Below are 24,908 nucleotides of genomic sequence, written 5' to 3'. Positions count from 1 at the left end.
CCAAATGATGGGGAAAAGTTACTGAAAGGACTGTTGGAGCTAGGTGCTTAGAAATTAAGGGGACAGAAAATATTGGGTATGTCGAGCATGATGTCTGGGTAAAGTTATAAATGTGTGGGATAATTAGGCCCGTCGTAAAAGAATTACTAATGTTCTCTTAACTGTAATTTAGAGCTGTCGACAATGCTGGAGAAATTTCAAAGCTTTACGGACTTTAAAACGCAGTATAATATCAAGAAATTTGTGTCAGGGTTCTTCTCACTGAGCGCCGTGCGACTGAAACGCTTACTGTTTAGGACAGAGTGCATCAAGATCAAACGTCGCAGAAATAAAGCGTGCCCTAATAGAATAATGCAAGGGAAATCTCAAGATTTTACTCATATTGAAGGCACCGACATATTTTCAAAGTGGCTTCAGACCCTTTCGAACAGTCCCTCTAGAGCAATTACTCAAATTTTAACACGACAGCGGTAAGGGCCCCGTTTCGCAGAAAATCAGGCGTCCGCGTCTGCAAAATGAATTTCTGAACCAAATTCCGACCCACGCATAACCAACCACTCTTCTACCACTAAAGTTGATCATACCTTGTCTTTTATTCTTTACAAAGTTATTCCTCGGAAGTATAAGAACGCAGCCCACGAACAAATGTAATCAAAAATAAAAGACCGACAGCGCATATCTTTTATGTTAGCTCTCCTCAGACTGCAATATTAGAAGTGCGATTCAATAACAGGAGACCAACCCACGCAAGAGGCCGCGTTTCTAATAGAAAGCTCGCCTTCGTGCATATAGCGTTCGCCGCCAGCGTTTCCTGGTGAACGTTAGGGTTACATAAGCTGCAGTTGCCAGGACGCACGAAAAGCAGTCAGAGGTCTTTGAATGCTATCGCATTCCACTCTTGAAGGCGAAGCTTAAGCATCCTCCAAACTTTATAACTGCTGCTGTAAGTAAGCGGCTTAAAACTCATCCTTGGTACCTTGAACGCTTAGAATCAATTCGTATATTTCAGTGTTCCGAAGCGTCAATTTCAGAGTGGTAATTGTAAGCGGTTGAGTGTAGGACGCCTCCGGTAGCTGGCGCCGCGTCTGAGCCACGGTACGTCTAGCGGAGGTCATGAGGAAGATGTAATTCTACTGCGAATAAGTTCGAATCGGCAGGAACGGGAGTCGGGCCTTTGCCGGGAAAAAAAAACTCTTCCGAGACAGCACCCAGGAGCACGACGCGGTTTCTATAGGCGCGAATCTGCTTTTCTTGAATTGGAGGACTGTGATTCCGCACTGCGACACAGGTTTACCAGCTACACAGTTTTCGTGCAGAGGAACGACGGTACGAAATACGGCTCCGCAGCACCACCCTCACAAATGGTTAGCTAAAATATAGGAACAGCATGCAAATATGACAGCAAAGTGAACCTTTTATCTCTAAAATCAGACAGAAAACCCCCGTCTTGCGTCAAACGGACGCAAGCGTTTTTATGCCGGCAAGATTTATACTCGTGGCACTACAATAGGCATTGCGCTTTTTCTTTTCTTTACACATATCAAGGACGAAATCACATGATGTGAAACGATTCTGCGCAGAGCTAAGCCTTTCAGTCGCTTTTCCCCCCAGCGCTTCCCCCGATTTCCGACTACTGCTTCACCCCACCAAAGGCTCTATTACCTTGTACTTTTTGCACTCTTCTTTCGGCTTCAGCCCGCACTTCGTAAACGTACGCTCTACCTCCTTCTATCTATCCCTCACTTTTTCTCTCTTTTATCGCCATACGCTAGCTCGTGACAAATGTCGAGGCATAGGCAGCTCGACTGTATCGCCCGTTTTCACGTCAGTTCCAAATTTCCGTTGCTTTCATTTTTTTTTTCTTTTTGCTTTCCGACAGAAGGCTAGTTCAATCGGTGGCAGAAACTTTGTCACGGCTGGGAGAAAACCCGATCCCGGATCAAAGCTTTGTCCGAAAAGAAAAGACGAGATGTACTTTTCTTCGATACGAGTTCGCGGCCTATCTTTTTCTCTCTTTTTTACGGGAAGAAAAAAATGGCAGGTGACTGCTCAGGCAAGAGGCGCTCGTCTTTCGCAATGGTGCGCGCCTGATTTCTCGCGGATTCCTTCCTTAGTCTTGGGGACTCGGAATAAATTTCATTTCGCATACGTGAGACATTCTCAGGCAGCTCTCTGGCAATCACCCTGCTGAATGCAGAGAAAGATTGAAGAACAGGCGAACAAACTTTTTTTTTATCTTCTGCTTCTTTGCTGCCCAGATCGCTTTGCATTCAATGCTTTGCTTGCTTCATGTTTTCAAACTTCGAACAGTAGATGTACGGGCTGATTTATGAGCGCGTAACCGCTCTTTAAGTACAAAAAGAAAGGAAACAGTAGTTCTACGATGCGTTAAAAACACAGTTTTGGTGACGATGTTTTTTCTTAAACCGCTAAATTGGTTTCTCTCCTTTTATATACTTCTGTCTATATATATGCATTCGAAGTTCCTGTCTGGTGTGACTCAAGGTTAGTTATTTACATTGTTAGTCTTTGGAAGTCTCTTAGAACGAACGGTATTTGAGTTACCAAGCAGCATAAAAATTTTCTCAAGGATGCTTGTGGACATGTTCCCCCATTCCCTAGAGCACAAAACTTCGAAAACATTACCAAATTTTCCCAGCGCAACAGAGCCAGACAACGAATGGAGCAAAACTTTTACCAGCACGACACAGGAGAAAGAAAATAGGCATTGGACAAAGCGCTATGAGTGTCCATTATTGTTTTTCAGTAACATGTGATATTTTTAAGAATTTTGATTGTCTATTAATCATAGTGTCATTAAAAAAATTGACAAAGTTCCTTCTAATATGAAAAATATCGCAATAATTGAGTTCTGTAATAATGATTGCCGTAATAAATTTATTCGTGGAGGAAAGTAAGGTGTCACGTGCCTTCTTATCAACCACAACGTCTATTTTGGCGTTTTGCGTGTGAGTGCGTGCGTGCGTGCGTGCGGAACGGCGGATTCGAGTAGTTTCGGAATCGCTCGCGTTTAAATTCGCGCTGACATTAAAGAGTAACAGCGTTCATAGCACCTTACGTGAAAAGTACTATATCTTCAGTAGAAAATAAATAGACCTCACGGCATTCGTGTGCTAGCATCTTTATTATGGCAATGAAAAAAAATGGCTGTGGCTTAGCTAAGGTTAAGCCCAGGATGCGAAGCATACTATAGCCTTTATTTTAGTTGTTGAACCACTGTTTAGCCTGGTGAACTGCTGTTGCTTGGCTATATTTGGTTCGGCTAGAAGAAGAAACAACTCATGCGTTACTCTGCTTCGCCTTCAAGAGTGGAACGCGACAGCGTTCCCGTCGACCCGCCAAGGGGTGTAAGACAATGGGTTACGGCGCAGCGACTACGCGCCCCGCAGTGGACGCGGTGAGCGTCGAGCAACGCAGCGTTCGGCGCGGCAACGAAATGTGCGCCTGAGCAAGCGACGCACGCCTGAGCCTTAAGGCCGCCCCACATTCAGCGTTTTCCCGGCGTTTTCTGGCGTTTTGTCACCCGGTGTCGCTCGGCGTCGACGCTGAGGCTGGCGCCAAGCCAAAACCTCGTGCTCAAGGGACACCAGATCTCGCCGCCGCCGTCGGAAGCGGCTCGACAGCGCCGACCAATCAGCGCGTGGCAGGGCGTGGCCGCGCTGCTGGCAACTCTTGCAAGAAACTTCCGCAGATTCGCAGTTCGCGCCGCCATTGCTGTTTGTTTGGTTGCTTCAATCATGCTACCGGCGAACATCGATAACGAGCTTCTTATAGCCATTGTAGAAGCAAGGCCGATATTGTGGCAGACCAAACACAAGGAACACAAGAATCATGTTAAAAAAAACGTTTTGTGGATTGAAGTCGCCGCCATCGTCCTTCCGGGTGTACCAAATGAGAAGCAGGAGCTTCTTTTTTAGCAGCAAAAGCTGCTGCCTTCTTTCCATGATGTGGCGTATGGCGTCTAGCAATAAAAAGCACCTACTTCCCCCTCTATCATAGAATAAAGAACCCTCGATGCTCAGCTTCGCACGCCGACGCGCCGACCGCTCGTGATGTTCACGCCGATATTGCTGCCAGTTTTCTGAAGCTTAGCCTTGTGTAATTTTTCTACACAGCCCTGAATATTTTATTTAGTGTAAAACTATGCAAAAGGCATAAGTATTGCATTGAAGAATACTTATGACAGCTCTTTTCATTGATATTACACAATTAGCTTAGGAGGTATCTGGTAAAATAAATCTGGTCACATTGTGCGACGCTGCGCTGGCGCTGGTCCGCGTGCCGCTCGTGTGGCTGGACGCCCTCTCTGGCGCCGTTCATGCGACCACGCCGGGAGACGCAACGCCAAAAAACGCCGGTAGAAACGCTGAATGTGGGGCGGCCTTTAGAAACAGCTCGTTTCTAAAGCAACACCGCATTCACTAGAGGCACTTTTGTACCGTTTTGAAGCATCGTACTCGTGGCTCAGTGGTAGCGTCTCCGTCTCACACTCCGGAGACCCTGGTTCGATTCCCACCCAGCCCATCTTGCAAGAGTTGAGCCAAATCCACCTAGAAACAAGCGCAGCTGCTTATATACCGCCGCGACGCCGCGAGCGACGGCGCGAGTTGGAGCCCCGTTTCTCCTCTGTCGTGACGTCACGGTGTCACGTGGTCAGCCTTGAAGGCGACACCGCCGCGCCTGAGGAGCTGGGTTGAGCTCCGCATAAAAACTGGCAGCGATAGCCAAGTTTAGCATTGCTCTTGAAGTCCTTGGACGAGTTTCTATCTGAACGAGGGTGAGGTCTGTTGACACGGCGCAGCGAGCAGGGCGACTGCTACACGACAGAAGGAAAAGCGCCCCGGCAGGTACCGGACGTTCTGAAACGCCGATGTATATAGGGTGCCTGTACTAGTGGCACCGCCTTTAACAAAGCGCCCTACGCCGATGTCACTAGGGGCGCCGCCAATGGCGTTGCAGGTTGCAGGTGTCGCACCTCCGTTTCGCACGAGATGAGGCCGTAGGAATACTCTGAGGGTGCGTCCTTTTTGTCTTCCTCGTTTTTGCAGCCAAACGCACTGCGAGTTTCTCGCGTCCCTGGAAACCTTCAAACCCTCCGCGTGCGGATCGCGCATGCGCGTCGATGCCGTGATTGCACGGCGACGCCAACGGCGTCGGCGCGAATGCAGCTCGTACGTCCGTATAATTGTTATTCCAATAAATAGACTCGGATTTCTTCCCTACACCGACTCCCACAGCATCTGCGCTGCTCTGGGACGTTAATTGGGCTCGTTCGTTGCAGTGCCGTGCCATCGTTCACCGATTCCTGTCCTTTCATTGAGCTTAAAGCATCGTTTTCGAAGATAAAGCGACGCATCATTTTTTTTTTCCGGACAGACGCAACGTGGTGCTGTTGGCAGCGTTAGCCACTTCGTCTTCCTCCGAACCACGTTGTCGAATGGCGTCGGATCGAGTGTAGCCCGCCTCTTTTCTGCCATGCTTACTTCTCCCGCTTCGTCCCGCCTGTCAATCTCTCGAGCCTCGTGGCGAAGGAGGAGTGCGCGCGTGGTAAACGAGTTCTCGCCGCAGCGTATACGCGGCGGATCGACTCCGTTCTATCATCAGACCGAGTGGTTTTGGAGTGCAACGCATATCGAAGCTTTCAGGGAAAGATGACCGAGACGACAATGGCGTGACGAACTCTCACTTGCGGAAAGAACCTCCTTCGACTCGTGTTTTGCTGCTAGCTGCTGCATGGCGGCGACTCTGAGACTCACTCTGAGACGATTGCGTCTCCTTTATTCTACAATCAATTCCATATGCAACGCGCAGAAAGTTCCGAGTGAGAGCATGGTCTCCTATACGGGAGGGCAAAATAATGGCGCGCTGATTCGCTTGTGCGTACCGTGCCTTGATTAATATCATGCGTCATTTCATTAAGAGTGTTTGTGTCTTTTAGAGATACATATGAGCCGATGTTATACTCATGTACAGGCCTCATTATATCCTGATTTAGTGCTGAGGTTAAGCAGAACGAAAGTGCGCCCTCTAGCCTTACTCTGTCAGGCAACAATCGATGCAAATATATACCAGTTTGCTGAAACTTGCAACCGGCATATATATATATATATATATATATATATATATATATATATATATATATATATATATATATATATATATATATATATATATATATATATATATATATATATCGGCTTCTTAGAGAGAGAAAGAGAGTTTGAAACAGCATTTCTTCAGCACCATAGCCACACGATTGAAGAAGGGACAAACATTTTGTAAACGGTACATGCCTGAGCAAATAAAGGAAGCAAAACTGAAATAAGGCATTTGCTAAACTGCACGGCTATATAGTATAGTATAGTACAGTATAGCATAGTATAGTATAGTATAGTATAAGTAGGTCTTCTGCGAAACTGCCGTAACAGAAGCGACCATTTTCCGTAATCTGTAATTTAACAAGTCGTCTTACTGATCTCTAAGCGCTGTATATGAGCTGCACTTCACACAATTGATGAAAACTATACACTTGATTTTTAACTCCTGAATTATTAATGTACGAACCTGCGTGCTCGAAATTCAATAATTTTATTACTTTTATTCACCTTCGGGATATTTTCCGTTGATTTGATAAAAATTATGTCTTGTTATACCGCGAAACTTTAGCCTAATATCCTTTTTACCTCAATTGCCGTCGTAGAAGTCCGTTCAACGGTTGCTCAATGAAATAATTATCGGCGATTCACGCGTACAGACATCGACAATGATGTCTATAGCGCTCGATCTGCATGTCGCTAAAGAAACGTTGTCTACACATCAGCAGTCAACATGTTCCAGATAGCAGACTACACGGTGAATGTGTTCTTGTGGCTGTCCCTGCGCGTGGACCATGCATTGTCTGCTAATGCAAGGAGCTATGCTGTAAAACCATGTTACAGTTCCAAATCACATCTCATGAATGCTTTAGATATCAACGTCCATGGCTCGACACGTTTCAGTCAGAAAATTGGAGTGGCACTCAAGCTGGACCTCTCTATAACTATGAGTAGAATACTTTGTTAACAGAAGCTGCTCCAGCTTGCCTCACTTAGATGAAGCCCTCACTCTACGAGGACGCAGTAGTCACAACCTGTTTTTATGTATGCTCCACTCGACTTTAATGAAACGACTGAGACTTCTTTAGCAAAGCAAATCTGTTTCAGCTCCTGTGTTCGACGAATTGCTAAGCGCGCAAATGCAAAGCTGCTTAAGAGCCACCGGGTTCTTATAACAACGCTGAGACGGGCTTAAAGACTAGAGACGCGTGTACCAGAGAAAGCGTCTGCACTTCCTATGTAAATGAAGCAGCGGAGGTGACCAATAGCAGCGATCCGTAACCATCATGCAAATTACCAGAGAACCCGGGCCCGTAGCTAACGAAGGATGCGAGCGCGAGATACATACGTTCTTAACTGCTAGAAGTATAACACCGTCAACACGTGTTCTCATGTTCCTCGGTCAAAGATCGAGGTCCTTTGAATTCATAATCAACCACGGTCTTTCACAATAGCACGGCTTCCTCTCGCTACTGCTGAAGCCTTAACTGGAGCAAATAAGTAAACATCGCTCACGCTCTTTCGTTCACCAAAACCTGGACGCTCAATTAAAGAGGCAGCGCGCGCTCATGCAAGGTGCGACGCTGCATGCAAATGAACCTGCAGTCGGGCATTTCGCCGGGTTAATAGAGTTAAGCATCCGGCTCTCCTGCTACGACACTGCCAAGGTGTTTAAGACAGGTAGTGCACAAGTCTGCGCATAGCTGCGAGATTCTACGCTAAGTCCTGCAGCGAGAAATCAACTGCCTCCCTATGCGTGAAACCGCGCACACTGGTAGGATATAAAGGGCGTTTCTTAAAGGATCCTTACGTTTAGCTAAACATATTCAAACTAGAGCCTGCCACACCCGCTTCACCGCGACCTGCACCTTAAACACCGCTTAGCAGGCTGTGCAAACATGCTCCCGTCAGCAATAAGCACGAATAAGTGAAAAGGTACTGAAAAGAGGTGCCGTAGGGATGCGCGAACGATGTTAACGACAACAAGGTTTTCCCTTCAGCAATTGTGCAAATTTAGCGGATGAACACGTCGAACTTAAATGTATTACCAAGGTTTCCCCGATAACTAGAAAGGAACTCGCATTACTTAAGCACAGGAACAACTGAACTCCAAATAAAAGTGAACGAAACGTTTAAGATTAAATAGGAATGCAACAGAAAGAAACATACATTTAATTAAACTAGTAATATGAGCTATTAGGATGAATTAGAATACGAAATAATAGCAAAAGAGTAAAAAAAGCCATACCGTCATCATCTCACTATCGCAAAGCCCGGAAAAGGCTTTTTTCTTTTTATCTTTCTTTCCTGCTTTCTTTCTTTCTTTCGTCTGATGACGTCTGGGATACTCGAAAGAAAATTAAAAGTGCAGGCATCAAGGAATTTATGTTTTCTTCTGAAATACTAGGGTTACACGCGTGAAGGCGCTGAAACTGGATGGGTCATAAGCGTGGTAAAGATCGAATTTCAAGCATCGTATTACACTCAAAAATTTCGCATTCGTTCCACTGGAGGCGCTCCGTTCTCGCGCTCTCCGCCTGAGAACGGAGAGCGCGAGAAGGGCAGAGTCTGGCCAGTTCTCTCAGCGTCCGTGCAGCTTCGTTTCCAGGAGGTACGGCTTCTCCTCCTATTCTTCCTCCTTCTGAGACATGCCGTCGTCGTGCTTGTCAACTTGGGTATTGGCATGCGCTTTCGCTACTGCGGAGCCCAACAGATTTTTCCGCTGGAGCCGCTCTCAATTGAAAAAGGCACGTCAGCTGTCATCCGAGGCCCACATCTAAGACTCGGATAAACTTTACTCGACAGTTCCCACGCCCCAAATATAGAAAGCTTCTCTAAAATCGAGACCGGACCTGCTCGAGCATGTCTGTTTCCGTTAGACGCATGAAAAGCCAACGTTGATATCTTGAGAAACATTCTTATAAAAGACTGTCAGGTTACGACAGCTGGAACACAAGCAGGATGCGGTCTCTTATTTTGCCGCATTCGGTAAAAGCTGTCCCCGGCAACATCAGCTCGGTTCGCGTTTCTCTTTCGCTTGGCGTGTCTTCTTTGTGAGAAAAACGAAGCTTCTGTATTGCGGGTGTCTGTACCATGCGATACATGTTTGAGGCGGTGAGCTTGATGCGTGCATGTCATCTTCTGTCTGTGCCTTTATTTACGCTCGCGAGTAAGCGCACTCTCCCGCGAGACGTTCACGTGTACGTTCACCGTCAGGTATAGATATTAAAAGCTCAAAAACAGCATCATCACCTTTTCCACATCAACGGAACCCTTCGTACTTCCAATAGTTCCAGAAAGCTATTGATTCATGCCTTTTTCAAAACTGACAGCGGGGTGACTTTCAGCGACTGTTTCGTGTCCACAATAGTAGTCCGTAGCCCGTAGTCAGTATTGAGCAATTACAGAGAAAGCCCGCGCGCTTCGCTTGGTCACGTGTGTATGCGCTACAGGTCATGCATGTGGAGAACACGACGCGATTCTCCCGAACCTGTAACACGTAGCTGTAAGGAGGACCAAATGAGAAGACAGTTGAGAAAGCTGGTACAGTTTAATTATTGAATACTGCGCAGTTATAGACGGTAAGAGCGCAAGTGACAGGCAACGACGAGCGCAGACTCGCAGCTGATATTGCTTAAGCGAAACGTCACAAGATACATAAGCCGGCTGCCTCTCTTATCTGTACCACTCCGATAATATTTTTACCAGAGGAACAGTACAAAGCCAAGCGACGAACAACGAAACAGTCAATCACTCGTCAGACAGGTGCTACAAAGTTATGCACGTTCTTTGTCTGTTAGTGACGACGTAGACACCTGACCTTGTTCATGTTTGGACGACGCGCCTTTGAAAACTCAGATTAGCTTGATTTCTGGGACAACTCAACGCCGGAAGTCATGGACTCTGACAATGAGTACACCATAGCCATGAGCCACCGTACGAAGAAGAAGATGCTCCGGATGTAGAGAGAACCGACTTTATCTAACCAGAGGGAGCAGCAATCTTTTATGGTCTCTTATGTGCCGCTTAAGGCGTCACACAACCTGAACGCCCTAAGTAGGCAGTATTTAAAAAAATATTTCGAAAGTGTAGCATTTCTGCAAATCAACGAAATCCGTATCAACTCTACAAAGAACATTCCGACAGTAGAAAAAAAACATTCAACTATAGAGGAGAAGTTAAACACTAGTCCGACATTAAACGCAGTTCCTGTCTATTCATTTATTAATTGCGGGAAGAAGTCAACGACTGGTGTAACTTCTGATGTCGATCTTGAAATCAGGCATGCGGACTTAAAAAAATAAAACGACTGACGATTACGATACTCCCTACGAAATTTGCGTGCAGCTGCATACATGTTTTCATTTCGCGATATATTGACTGACACGGAGAATCTCTCTCGTACGGCACGTTACAAACGGGGCGATGTGCGGCGTGACTGCCTCTCTAATCGGGAGATCATGAGATGCGGCGCGTGGGTGTCACGTGGGCGCGATTCACAGCAGCCGCCACAGACAGACCTCTGCTCACGCAGCGCCTTGTTTCCATACAGACGACACGCGCTACTCTGGTGTCATGTCATCGCCATCGCGGCCGCAAAGTCCGTCTTGCGCGGCACTACACTTTTCTTCTCACGATTTTATCATACCCTCCTCCTCCGCTTTCTTCATAGCGATCTCTTCGCTATCGCCGTCTTTCATCTTCTACTGCACTCTGCGTTCACTTTCCTCCTTTGCTGTGTTCGTTCGCTCAGTTATGAGGGACAACGCCGACGCTCAGCGCAGGAACAGGCGCCTAAAAGTTGTGCTCTAAAATCTGCTGTGTTCATTGGTGTGCATTCTTGAGATTCACTGCTTGGGGAACTCCCGGCGCATCAAGTTAGCATTTCACAGATAGAACATATCACGGCAAAATCTTCACATATTTTGCCGGCGTCGGTCAAAGTGGGCTACGTGATACATCGCGTCCGACCATTTCTTCCGAGGCCTCTGCACTGTGAAAATGTCTCAAAATAGGCCACGTAAGCGCTGTGTGCAGAAATCAAGTGACCTGCCAGCATTGCGGCGAACAACTTAATACCGCCGACTGTGGCTCTCACGAAGTAACGTCGAATGATTGTCCCGAAGATGCAACAGGAAGTTCGTATTCTTCAAAAAATGGCAAGAGCTAAGTCTTCCCGTAGAGAGACTTCTCAATCAGTTCGCCGAGATAAACGATGCTCGCGAAAGAAGCGACACCCCGTCGCTTGAGAACTGCATAGCGGTCACAGCGGGGCGCAGGGGCGACGACTACCTCTGCCTGTGTCGGCACCGGGAACGCTTATCGCCCCCACTATTCTTGGTCTTTAGGAGCACATGGCGAATATTCGTCGCCCCGGGCTGGAATAGGCACGGAGTAGCCTTCTGGACCTACGGGCATGATGCCATGTCGTAGTGTCCTTCTACGTCAAGAAGCGGATGATAGGGCTAGTAATGCAGACGACCACTATATGGCAAGCAAAGAGCCGAAAAGAATGACAAGGAGGAGTGGGATTCGCTTTTGCGTAGCCCCGCTCTCGTCAAGCAAATACCGAATGCCCGGCGTGCCCGCGACCAGGCCGGTGGGCTAGACCTGCCGGCCCCGACTTGGGACTATCCGGATGCGCGACGAGTTCGCGTCCTCGCCGGATCTGCAATAAAGTTTCATCACTCACTCACTCACTCATACTCACTCAGCCACTTATTGAAGCGGAACATTTAATGCAATCAGCATTCCTTGCCTACTTCTGGTGCTTATAATCTATCTATCTATCTATCTATCTATCTATCTATCTATCTATCTATCTATCTATCTATCTATCTATCTATCTATCTATCTATCTATCTATGCATGTATGTATGTATGTATGTATGTATGTATGTATGTATGTATGTACGTATGTACGTATGTACGTATGTACGTATGTACGTATGTATGTATGTATGTATGTATGTATGTATGTATGTATGTATGTATGTATGTATGTATGTCCTCTTACGCAAACCAAGTGGTTCAAGTTGTCTACCAGCTCGGGCCACTACGTATGAGCTCGCGGCCGTGATTCTGTCGTGGTCGTCCCATCGTCGGCATGACGGCATGACGGAAGTTGTCTAATAACTTCGGCCCGCTAGGTATGTGCTCCGGATCGCGATATCGTCGTTGTCGTTGCATCATGTTCACTCCTGCTTTGCCATTGGACTCTCATCATGCCATCGTCATCACACCGTCACCTTCACGTCATTGTCTTAATGCCATTGTCGTCATGCATTCTTTATGACACCGCCTTCATGATGCCGTCGTAGTCATTCCATCGTTGTCACTCCAGCTTCCTCGTCCGACACTCGTCCTGCCACCGTCGTTGCACCATCATCGTCATACAGGCTTCGTAATATAGTCGTCGTCGCACCACTGCCTTCATACACTCGTCTTCATCGCATTGTCATCATACCGTTTTCATGTCATCGTCGTCATACAGACATCGTCATGCATTTGTTCCCATAACGTCGTCGTTATCGTGCCATTATAATTTCGCTCCATCTTCCTCATTATAACTTTGTCATCCGACTGTCGGCACGCCCTCGTCTCACACAGTCATCACCCTACTATTGTCGTCATGCCGTCATCGTCACGCTGTTATCTTACTATTGTCATCATTTCAGTAACAGCATCCCATTGTCGCCATGCTGTCGTCGTCATAGCGCATCGTCAATTAACAACAGTCATTCCTTCTTTGTCATTCGATTGTAATCATGATGTCGTCGTTTAATCATGACCATGTGCTGTTGTCATTCCATAGTCGTCATTCGCGTCGTCGTCAGACAGTCGCTATCATGGGTTCGTTGTCATACCGTCGTTATCATACCATCGTCGTGATGTCGTCGTCGTCGTACCGTCGCCGTCATTACAGTTCTTCACCCGGTTTTCATCGCGCCATTGTCGGCATGCATTCGTTGTGATGCCATTATTCTCATGTCATCATCACCCTGTTGCCGTTATACCATCGCCATCATTTAAGAATCATAATCTCATTGTCGTAAATCTATCGTCGTCATACTTCCTTTGTTGTTCCATCAACGCCATTCATTCTTCACCATCCCGGGTTCGCATACGTCATCGTTGTCGTCACGCTGTCGTCATACCATCGCCATAATTTAAGACTCTTCATCAAACTGTAGTCACGCCGTCGTAGTCATACCACCTTTATCGTTCAGTCGGCGTCATTAATTCTTCGTCATTCCATTGTCACTGCGTCGGCGTCGTACAGTCATCGTCATGCGTGCATGCACATTTGCGACCTTGGCAAGAAAGTGCCACAGCGTAGCGGGACGCTATCGCAGCATCTCGCATAAAGCCGAAGCAACGTAAGTCTCACGATGACCACTACAGGTGTTAAATAAAAGTGACTTCGGAAATATGGTGTCTTCCTACACTACTTCAATGCTAATCACATTACCACCGACAGTCATCAAGAGATGAGCTCTGTCGTAATTATTCTTTGCTTCTTCTCCCCGCTTTTCGTGTTCTGGTTGCCGGCTGCTGTTTTGCATGATTGGTCGTACCGGATATAGTGCAAGCTGGCCCGGGACGTGGCAGGTAATGAACGTAAGCGGTGGACGTGAGCTGGGCGAGTGTCTGGTTCGTCAAATTAGGAAAAAAAAGCAGCGCGAATGGACAAAACTACAAAAAAGAAAAGCGAAGAAACTACATGGCGCTGACTTGCAGCTGAAACAGTTTTTTTTTATTATTCAAAGAAAGCACACTAATAAAAAACGCAGAAAAGTATCACATGAGAACAACGTCATAGAAAACCAAACAGCAGTAAAACACTTTACTCATCTGCACCTCGTCACACTTCTTATGTAAGGATTCTATTTACTTTCTTTTAATGTACACGATTCCTTGAAGCTTCAGAAAAAGCTAATGACCACACAGCGAACGATCAAACGAAAGAAACTGTGGGCGTAACGTTAAGAGACACGAAGACAGCGGTGTAGATCGGAGCGCAAACGGGGGAAGCCGAAGTTGAGATTAATACAAAGTAAACCTTGGCCGGTTCCTTAATGAATAAATAAAATAACAGCTGGTGCATTAGCGTAATAGAATGGGTGACAGGGGAGAGAAAACGCACTCGACGACGAAATGACATAAGGCGATGTAATGAGATTGGGATATTTGCAGGCATCTATGCACTGTAAACCCCCTTACTCAGTGCATTTTACTGCGCCTGTAAGTTATTCTAAATAAATAAATAAATAAATAATATCGTCGCCCGCAAGACAGGGGTTAGTTCCCCATCGCCGCAAGAGGCATTCGTCATGTAGCGGACATAAAAGTAGGTTCATAACGGTGCCGATGACGGTTTAGCGCAACAGGAAATCCACCGCGCACAAATAATGTATTGAACTCAGAATCGCACGCCTAGAGTTCACAAAACCTTTAGTCTATGTCTCGTAGTGTGCTCCACACAACCATGAGGAGGAGGAGGACATTAGCTGCAGGCAGATCTATAGCCTCTCGAGACTTGTTGGCAATCGCTTCACTCGAACGCCGGTTCCGTCGTTTGCTGCGTGTCTCCTCGTTAACTACTAGTCTTACCCATTCAACTAACTACTCGCGGTGCATCTTGAACGCGTCCCTTCCGGTCTCGCTTAGCAACGCGAAAATTAGCCGCCGCACTTGGCATTCTATTTCCAACGCAAAACCACTCCTCGCATCACTTCCCACAGCGGCAGAGCGCCGTGGAAAACGGTGCTACCCTGCGTCTCCTCTTTCTTCTGCCCTGTGCTCTGAAATTTTAAAGAAAGAGGCCGTTAGCATGACAACGAAGCAACTTTGTAAAAGAGGGAGTCTAAGTCTTCCAGCCGGCGTGCAGCTGTGGCATGCATACTTCAACGACCTCAAAAAACTCTCAGCAGTGCTGCGCAACACAATGCCGAAGAGCGTGCGCCTTGTAACAAAGGCTGCGAACAAGCGTTCTCCTGCCGAGTTTTTTTTTTATGTAATAGTTTATCATGGGAAGAGAAACGCGCACTAGAACGGCAAAGCGCATTTGCATGTAAAGGAGACAGCCGCGATATCTTTCCACTGCATTAGCGAACAAGGCTCCTTCCGCGTTTCTTTCCCACGTTGCACACTGTGTTTGACATCTCACTTAACGAACACTGCGCGCAACGATTGGTTCGCAAGCTGCGCCTGCACCTTGCTGCAGCGGGATTCTGACGCAATCAAATTAACGCCGGATAACACGTTGTGCTGGATGAGAACGAACAACAAAACGGTACTTCCTCTTCTTTTACGATGCGTAAAAGAATCTTAAAAGAAATTAAGTGCACAACTTGTTTAAAGCGTTGTGGTTCTTTTTCTCTCTCTCTTTTTTTTTCGTCAGAACTATCTGGTGATTTCCTGTGCCTAACCATTATCGTGGGCCGATCCCGAAGATAATGCAGAAACACATTCGTAATATTCCCACGATGGTACCGGTGGTACCGTGCGGTACCGCGTGGTAGAACGGTGGTAATGTGAGCGTTCTCGCAATCACTCCTCATGTCAACTAGGGAAAACATTAAAACATGGGGAAAGCGGGAGATAGAAATTCTGGGTGATGAGCAAAACTATTCGATGCCCGCGCGATTAGCTCGAGATGCGTTCAGTTGTCACCATGTATTCAACGGTCACACGCATCGCTGCTGCTTCGCTAGTTGAACCTTTTTTTTATTTAGACTGATCCAGGGACTGGAAGTGGTGTCTGTTCGTGGTCAGCTGGTCTGTATGCTCGTGGAACACGTTCTGGCCACAGAAAACGCCATTAGCGTTTAAATTTTCCTTTTGTTTCATTATTTCCTCGAGTGACGGCTTGCCGCGGCGCTGGTAGATTCTCGGGACCATATATCCGCGATATGGGTTAGATAAGGTGGAAAAAAAAATAAGGCGAAACAGCGTCCATCATCAAACCCTGCAATAACCCTTAAACTCATAAGCAATATGACTGTCACCCGTTACCTCGTCTGGTTTTTCCCTAATTGTACAGCACTTTTTGTGCGAAATTGGCCACTGGAAACAAGAGTAGCAAGGCGTTGAGAAATTAAGCAATCTACTAAGGGAGAGAACTAAGGCAACAGCCAGACAGAAAGGAAAAGCGAAAAATAACAAATTTAACAATTCCTTATGAAATTACTCATATATTAACATCTTTTTATTTAAAAAGGGAGTACTGAAAACGCCGCCGGAAGTGGAGAACAATTCCGTATGTTTTAATGACGCCTACACAATTATCAGTAGAGCCGCCTGACGTAGCCACTTCTCTGCTATGCTTATGTAGGTATTTTTCTATCCTCCTGCAACGGCAGAACGGCAGCCTACGGCGCTCTACGCGGTTGTACGGGACTGGTGGCCACGCATCATTACGCAACTTCCCAAATAACTATACGAGCTGGTTTTGCCACTTAACTTGGTAGAGCAGTAAACGAGGGATCCAAAAGAACTATGATTGTTCCGCAAATATATATTTCTCTATAATTCATCCAGAGCTAATTCAAAAAACGCTACTATACTCAGATGCAGCTTAAGTCTACAGTGAAGCCCCGCCCACGCGCTCATAACCGCGAGCCACTGTTCCTCCGCGAAGCTGCAAATAATTCGTACTTCAAACTTTTTTTCACTACTTCCAAGAAGGGATGAGCAAAACCGGAAAAAGGTAAAAGCGAGAGCCGACGTTTCGGCAAGTAGACTTGTCTTTTTTCACGGGGTACCTGGGAAATTGGTTCTTGTTCATAAAATATAGAGATTGAAACCGGATCCGTTAGTGGGAACACCAAGATTACGCTTTTACTTACATTTAATTTCTTCTACGGGAACCTTGTGTATTTTAGGAAGAAGATATATGTATTATGTAAATACATATATTATATTATTATATATTATATAGTTACTATATAATTAGAAATATTAACAGCAGAAATCCCAGGTCGGCCTATATAGTGTCTAATAACAACACACCTACCGAGTCACTACGTAAATTCTTAAATCACTTCAGAACAACTTCACTTTGGCCTAGTTGGTATTTACTGCATATCATATTGACCGCAAATAGTGAAGTCACCACCTGTCAAACATCCCTACCACCTTCCCATCTTCTGTTCAAGACAAGTCCACTTGTCGAAAAGTTGGCTCCAGCTTTTCCCTTGTTCTCGTTTTGCTCATCGTCTTGAATTTACATCTCCCGTCGTCCCCGCGTCTTCCCTGGACTTCGACTAGGGAGATACATTTTGGTCGTCAGCATGTTTGAACGACCTCTATCCCAACACACTCGACGTGCAAAGGCCGTCAGCGTTACGCTTCGGAGCCAATAACACGGCAACACGCTGGTGCAAGTGAAAACCGTTGTCATTCCGTATATCTGCGATTTGACGATAGAAGCCCCGAAAACGAACAAGTTTCTGCGAATCACCGTTGGCGAGGGCAAACCATTCGCAGGCACTTCTGTTTTCACAAGAGTAACCTGCGAGCCCGCAGGACGCTTCCTTCTTCGACGGATTTTTTAAAACGCGCGAACTTGTCATTTGGCCGTGGCGGTGCTCCGAGGAGGCACATGACGTCACACCGCATTCCTCGTCACACCACGTTCCTCGTTGTTGCGTTCGCCTCCGCTCGCTTCGCCAGCTGCGTCACATGCTTGATAACATGTCGGATGATTGAAAAGGAGAGCTCGTGTGCGCCGCAACCACAGTTGAGGCGGCAGTATGGACGGCGACAATTCTGATAAGCAGGAGGAGGCCTGGAATCGACGTCAGAACGAGATGAAGAGGAAACGAATCGCCCAGGAAACAGACGAACAGCGCGCCGAACGGCTGGCAAAACGCCGCAACATAGCTAGACAACCAGACTAACCTGGACTTGCAATCAAGATTAACCAAGGCTAACCATGTTATGCCTTAGCTTTCGCTACGTATATCCTGGCATCGCCGAGCTAAGCCACTGCCAATTCTTTTGCGTTTCCTTCGTGACACAAACGCGCGCCCCAACAATTTATCTCCGTTCCTAAAAAGCCACTAATTAAAGATAGCAGAGAACAATCGCATATTATATCTTGTCTCCAGTCAAACGGGTACTCTTTGAAACCAGTCTGGTTTTTATTGTCTTACGCCAAGCGTGGCTTCGATTCGATCTTAGAGTTCGTATAAGTCGTTTTTCATGTCCCGATACCCCGCGTAACCTTTTCTCAGCCCGTGTGCTAAAGAAAAGGACTCTAAACGGATTCCTAGATAGCAACCGCGGTTGGTTCTAGATAATCTGTATGCATTACGCTCAGAGTGCCTATATTAGCAGGCTAGGGCACAAGAATACCATCAGCAGTAGTGCAACAGCTGCTAAACTCACACCAACCACTCATGACCTAGTCCTGGACTTTTTTTCCGTCTGAATATCGCGCTCTAGTATTTAGAAAATAATCAGTGGTCACACAGTATACCCCTTCAAAGCAATTGACTGCTGGAACCTTGCCTATTAGTGCCGTAACAGCCTGAATGCGCTGTACATTCCCTGGCAGCATGTATGTGCTATCAGTCAACGCCAATTCTCTGTCATTTATTCGACTTCAGGTTCCGGATAGAGTTTTGAGCTTATACTAATGTTTCGCACTCGTTTTATTTTGTACAACACAACATTAGCTTAAAACCATACGCAGCAAATAAAAAGACACAATGGTATGGGTGCATTTCAAAGTTTTAGTAAATATTTATGAAACATTCCTACAAAAGCCGCCGAATTTCTCAGCGCACCTGCGGTGGTTGCTATAATTCACCCAAGGCAGCGGTTTGCACGTCAAAAGGTAGTCAAATTTCTTACAGCCGTTTTTAATGCAATGAGTGACTGTCCTGCTGTGCCCGAGACGATGTTGGATTGCTTTCTCATTGTCCTGTACGTTGATATTAGAAATAGTGCGAAGGCGATACAGCCCAAAAGATTCATCGATGTCTTCACATAGGCTGAACACGGTTTCTGTTTCAATGGGCAAGTAATTTTTTTGCGTCGTAACTAGTGTCACAGTGTTTTCAATAATACAGTAAAATTCAGCAGAGCTTCACCAACGGCGCGAAGAGAGTGTGAGAAATCTCGTTAGTCGGCAAAATTTTTCGTCGGTTGTTCTGCGCCCCGCCCCTAAGTTGCTCCCGATTAGAAGATGCAGTTATTTCACGTGTAAAAGAGCATCCAATGCGCGTCCTATAACATTGCGCGCATAAACGTACATAGAACGAACACAGCAAAATGTGAATCGTTAAATTATGTTCGAAATGACTTCGAAACCTGATAAGGGGTTCACGATATGCTGGCGCATTACAGACACAGCCACCTTCACTAGTCAGAAGAGTATGCCATCGGCTCCTAATGCCAACTGTCCCCAGGGCCGATGACAGAAGAGGCGAGACTGAAAAAGTCTGCACCGAACACGCCGACTCTCTTTTCTCCTTGAATGCTTTGGCAAACAGTCCGGAAATCACAGCCGACTCAGCGACCAGCGAGCTGGCAGCGGACAACAGCTATCTGCGACAATGACTCACCCACTCGTAAGTTTGCTTTGCCACGGTCTTCTTTAGGCGCCGTTCCATCGCGCGGCTCTTACAACTGCACATTGTATGGCGCAGTTTATAGATGGGTCCACTAGGCGCCGGCTAGTCGTGCATCGAGCGGGCGCTGTGTTTTTTACGAACTGATATTGACAACGTTTGAGTCACCACGGCAATCTTTTTTTCTGCCTGGGACCAATCCCTCGTACATGTTGACAGCGCACGCTTGATTTACGATATGCTTTTTGATTCTGCGCGAAGTCTGGGATGCAGTACTCGTTCTTTATTTTTATATTTTAGCGTTTACGTTTGGCTGAAGGCTGAAACGGCGCCACGCACTTGATTTTGCGTTTATAACTTCAAACAAGTGAATCGGCAGAAACAAGATTGACACAAAGGAAATCGGCGTTTTCAAATTTACGTGTTCCGCGAAAATGCTTTACAGATAGCATAGAAACCAACCAAAATAAAGAAAATACATCATTAATCGTTCTTCTTTCTTTTTTCAACAAAATTGAGTATGGGTACTAGTTTTGACACGACCTGTAATACCCAGTCCACGGTGCCCTTTTGATCGCGATAGAGTTTGATCGTGGTCGAATTTCATGACCGCGATTGGTTTCCTCCTGCAGCGTGTGCAAAGAAGCCAATCGTTACGGTAAATAATGAGATTCGAAATAACGGGATAACAATCACAAATAACGAGCTACGGTAAATAAAAGAGATTATGCGCACGTACGTCTTCTTTTCGCGGTGGCATGTTTCCCATTCGGCGCACTATGGGGCGAACAAGATACCGATACCGCCGTCCTTCTCTCGTGCACTGTGCGTGGCTGGGGTATACAGCTGGGCTATGCGCATTTAAGTGGCGCGGTAGAAATAGGGGAAATAGCTCTACTACAATACACGTCTATGCGTTTATTTCTGGCCACTACGATCAATGGTTCATGTTTATAGACCTTCACATCCTACTGAAGCTTCTCGCCCTAAAATTAATGTCCTTTAATTTAGTGTGTTCCTTATACTTAGGCCCCAATTTTCAAGCCGTTTGAAATCGCCAGATTCGTTAAACTTTCATTAATTACCTTTAAATCCTAAGACCTCAGACATAACAAATGCGGGTATACTGAGTAGGGCTTTATGTCATCTAGCAGTGCCTCGCGCCATTTTGCCGAGGGCTCGTTAACCCAGCGTGTCCTTGCACTGCTCCGACATCTGCTGGCGCACTCTGTCAGGCCCCGTAGCCTCGAGGCTATGGTCCATCACATCCTGCTGGCCCATGGACGCTCGTCCACCTGTACAGCGCGCGTCTGCTGCTGGGTGTGGGCTACAGGTTAGGCGCGAAATGTGAACATCAATCCACGGCGCTTTTGTTTTAAAAGCACCCACGCAAATTACTTTTGCTTCCAACGAACGTATTGCAGCTCCTCCGTTTTGTTTGTAGGCTCAACAACCCGAGAAAAACGGCGCTAAACTTATGGGGTGTCGGCGTTGTCCGGAAGTGTCCAACAATTCATCACGTGACGCTGGGCGTATCTCAGCAGGTAGATAAGAGTGTCAAGAGTACCATAGTACAGCTCAAGATGCCATTTGGCGAATTAGGGAGGTGTGTCCTCGGTGTAGCTGCTGACTTGGCGAGAGCGACGGTGAAGAGATGAAGAAGCAACGTACAGATGTGACGTACAGACGCACGGGACGTTGAAGTGTCGGAAGTTGTACGGTTGCGGGGCGGAAGCGCTGCATTGTTCACCTGCTGCATTGTGCAAGTGTTCGACCTCAGGGACGTGTGCAGAGGGGATTCGCATAAAGAGGTGTCGAAGATAATCATCGAATTACGGGACGTCATAGTGATCTGCGAGTTTCTTTTTCTCCATCCTCTACTTTTTCATTAATATTTTTACAGCAAAGCGGTTAGAGCGACTAGAAGCGTTTGAAAACGCTATTCGCCCCTTTTTCGAGGTTTTCTGAGAAATAAAAGTGGACCTTCACAAGGCTTATATTTTGAGGGAATGTGGGGCAATGCGCAGGCAAATTTTGAAATGCTTCAATCAATGAGTGGATAAAGAAAAACAGCTGAACCCTCGTTCGCGGCCTGTTTAGAGACATTATGTGAAATGCTTAAAAGTTTTTCCCTCGTCCTTCGGAGGGCGAAAACTGATAATAATTTCATATTTAGACGAAATAGGGCCACTCTATGGATGTCGCATGCCGAAAGTGCGTTTCAAGTGTTTCAAGTGCGTAGATTGTTATGTTTCGAAAGTAACTACTCGATTCTCATTTTCTTCCCCTATTTATGCGTTGTACTAGGTATGCAGTTGCTTTTCCCAGTCCACTACGTGAATTATGCGAGGCACGTTGTTTATATTTCGTTGAAGGAAGAAGGAGGAAGACAAAGTTTATCTTTGGCAAAAATGGGATTCATGTTAAGTATAATATGTGGTGAACCTTTTACGTTCTTAGTTTGATTAGAAGCGTCGTAAATAATTACTGAACCCTAGTTACAGTCAACTGGAATTCTCATAGCAACTTCTCGAAAGGAACAGCTTCAGAGCAAAAATGTCTTGTGATTCTGCAAGGTCGCAACGTCCACAGTATTTCTTTTTCTTTTTCAGTCTAGGCACACATCTTTTCAAAGTGATGTGATGTGTAGTAACGCCAAAAGACAAGGTACAAAGAGATGAACCTAATATTATGTAGGCGAAGGAGGGAAAATGACTAACTTCATTGAAATCATATATTCATTATTCCTATTTCAAGACATTGGCCGTTGGTCGTATATTATTTGTTTCCTTAACGCTAACTCCCAGAGGCCATCTGAGCGGAAGCGTGCATAGTTAATATGCTTTTCGCGATGACATTGTTGGCAAAAACAAAAACGAACGCTTCGAGAATGCCCTCTTTCTGCTTGTTCCACGAAGCAACCAGCAACAGAAAAGTTTCTTTGTTGTTTCACCTGCGCCACGTACAATAGCGGCAACCCTCGTGGGTTCGCGCGCGCGTGAGAAATGTGCAGTAACGCCACAAAAAGAATATAGAATGACTAATATGTTGAAATAACATATTATAACACAGGCACGAAGAATAGGAGGAAGGCCACCTTGTGCGCACTTTTTGAAGAAAACTCGGCGCGTCCTCCTCGAGATGCAAATGTGACTGCACGTTCTGCATTTGCGTTCGCCGTTCCTTCCGTAAACAACTACACCGAAAATTGCGCGTCCGAGGACCTCCTCGCCGCCGCTGTTGCGCAGCGAGCGCTTTACGGCATCGCGTCGCGTAGCACGCTTTCTATGAAGTCTGCTGAGGTCGCCGAAAAACTCTGTAGCAACACTTGAAGCGGAATAATTAGCGTATCTCCTTGGAGATGTTCTAACAAAGGTTAGTTCATATGCTAATGCACCTCTTTCTTCGACGGAGAATATTACGAAATAAAGCTCTGCGAGTGCTTTGCATAGACAACGCGTAGGATGCAAATGCGGAAAGCGTTTTCTTTATGTTTTTCAGTTCGGCAAGCAGGGCGGAAAAGCGCCCACAAAGAGCTCGCCGCGAGCGGCTGGTCGAAGAGGCAAGGATGGCGTGGGTAAGGAGAGCGCACGCAGGATTTAACAAAGGAACAGGCGCATCCTGATCTCGAGACGCATAATTGGCAGGACGCAAGCGTTTGCTAGATGAATGTATTCTATCTCTCTTTTACAACATCTTTTCTTTTCCCTTTTTTTTACTTCATAAGTTAAACTAGACGCTGACAGAAATACTGAGACAACATAGGCGAATGAACTAGCTAATGTACACAGGAGCTAGCGTCTACCTCTAGCCATGGTGCTTAGAACATTCGCAGTCCTACACCTTTACACGGGGACGCACGCTCGCACTCTAGTACTTAAGCAGAGAACGAGAACTTGACGACGAACGTGATTATCCGTTTGTACCGAAGATAGAAGAGACGGCGCGGCGTTGTGGAAGCCGGTATCTCTTTCCCCCTTTCTTTTTTTTTTTATTTCTCGAACGCGACGCGCCAGGCGTCAGTTCGCTTGCTTCAAAGCTCAGCAATGAGGATTTGCACACCAGAGCGACCGCAACAGACCGCGAATACAGATGCGAGCGAATACGTTCTCGGGTAGTGGCAATGCTGGCACAATGGCCGCTGGAGCGGACGAGGCGTTATGGAGGATCGAGAGGAGGCGCAGAGTCGCACTACGGACCCGCAAAGCGAGCGAGCTGGAAGATCTCGGTTCAGTGCCCCGATCTCGCTAGGGGAAGGCGCCGAAGCGCAAGCTCGGTGTCGCGTTGTACGTAGTTTTCTGTAAGCTGCAGCACTCATCAGTGTATCTGGGAAGCGACCACCACAGTGCTTTTGCATCATAGACGCATTTTACGTCGTGGCCGTCAACATCGGCCTAAATAGGTACACTGCACACTTTAAACAAAAAGGTGTGTGTGGCCACCAAAAACAGAAACGCCCCCAAAACTGATATCTGACCCGGCAGCTCGAATGATGGCGGCTTGACCCCGTTATCGATGGCGCACTCGTGAACACCGTGAGGTGAAAGGAGCAACACAACACTACCAACAAATGCGTGGCAAGAACTATTAGCATGAATCACAAGTCAGCACGATTTCATTAAGCGCAGAGCCGATGTGTGCCGCTACTTCTTTAGCTTCAAACGCTATTGGGGAAGCAACGTGTGGAAATCGAGCAAGTGCGGTGCCAGAGGATTGCCGGGCCTCGCGAGCTGGGCGATGACGGAAATCAGCTAGGAAGTGAGTCAAGGCAGAGGGTCGCTATGGTGGCGGGGCATGATTATTCTCGTTCTGGTGCAAAAGCAGGCTCGACGGCAAGAGGAGGAATTCTTGCAGGAGCTATTGAGAAAACCGAGGGAAACAACGGAAAGGGGCATGCTGAAATGAGAGACGTCCTGAGCTCTAGAGCTGCATTTGAAAAGAGATAGAAAGATAAAAAAGCAAGACGAGGAGAGTTAAGGAGGTCAAGCAGACTAAAGTACGTTTTGCTACCTCACAATGGCGGCAAGAGAAATGGGGAGGAGCAGAAAGAGGGGGAAAAAGCTACTACCACTGCGTGCGCGCGCGCACAACAGTACTATAAACGGTCAATGAGGCCAGTAGGCTTCAAGAACTCCTGGAGCGCACGATTAGCTGTCTGCGCCAGCGACGGATGTGGCTGACGTCAAAGGATTTTCGTCTGATTAAACATTCT

Source organism: Dermacentor variabilis, chromosome 4 (genome assembly GCF_050947875.1).
Source record: "Dermacentor variabilis isolate Ectoservices chromosome 4, ASM5094787v1, whole genome shotgun sequence".
Lineage (NCBI taxonomy): Eukaryota > Metazoa > Arthropoda > Arachnida > Ixodida > Ixodidae > Dermacentor > Dermacentor variabilis.
Note: the sequence above shows the minus strand (reverse complement) of the source record.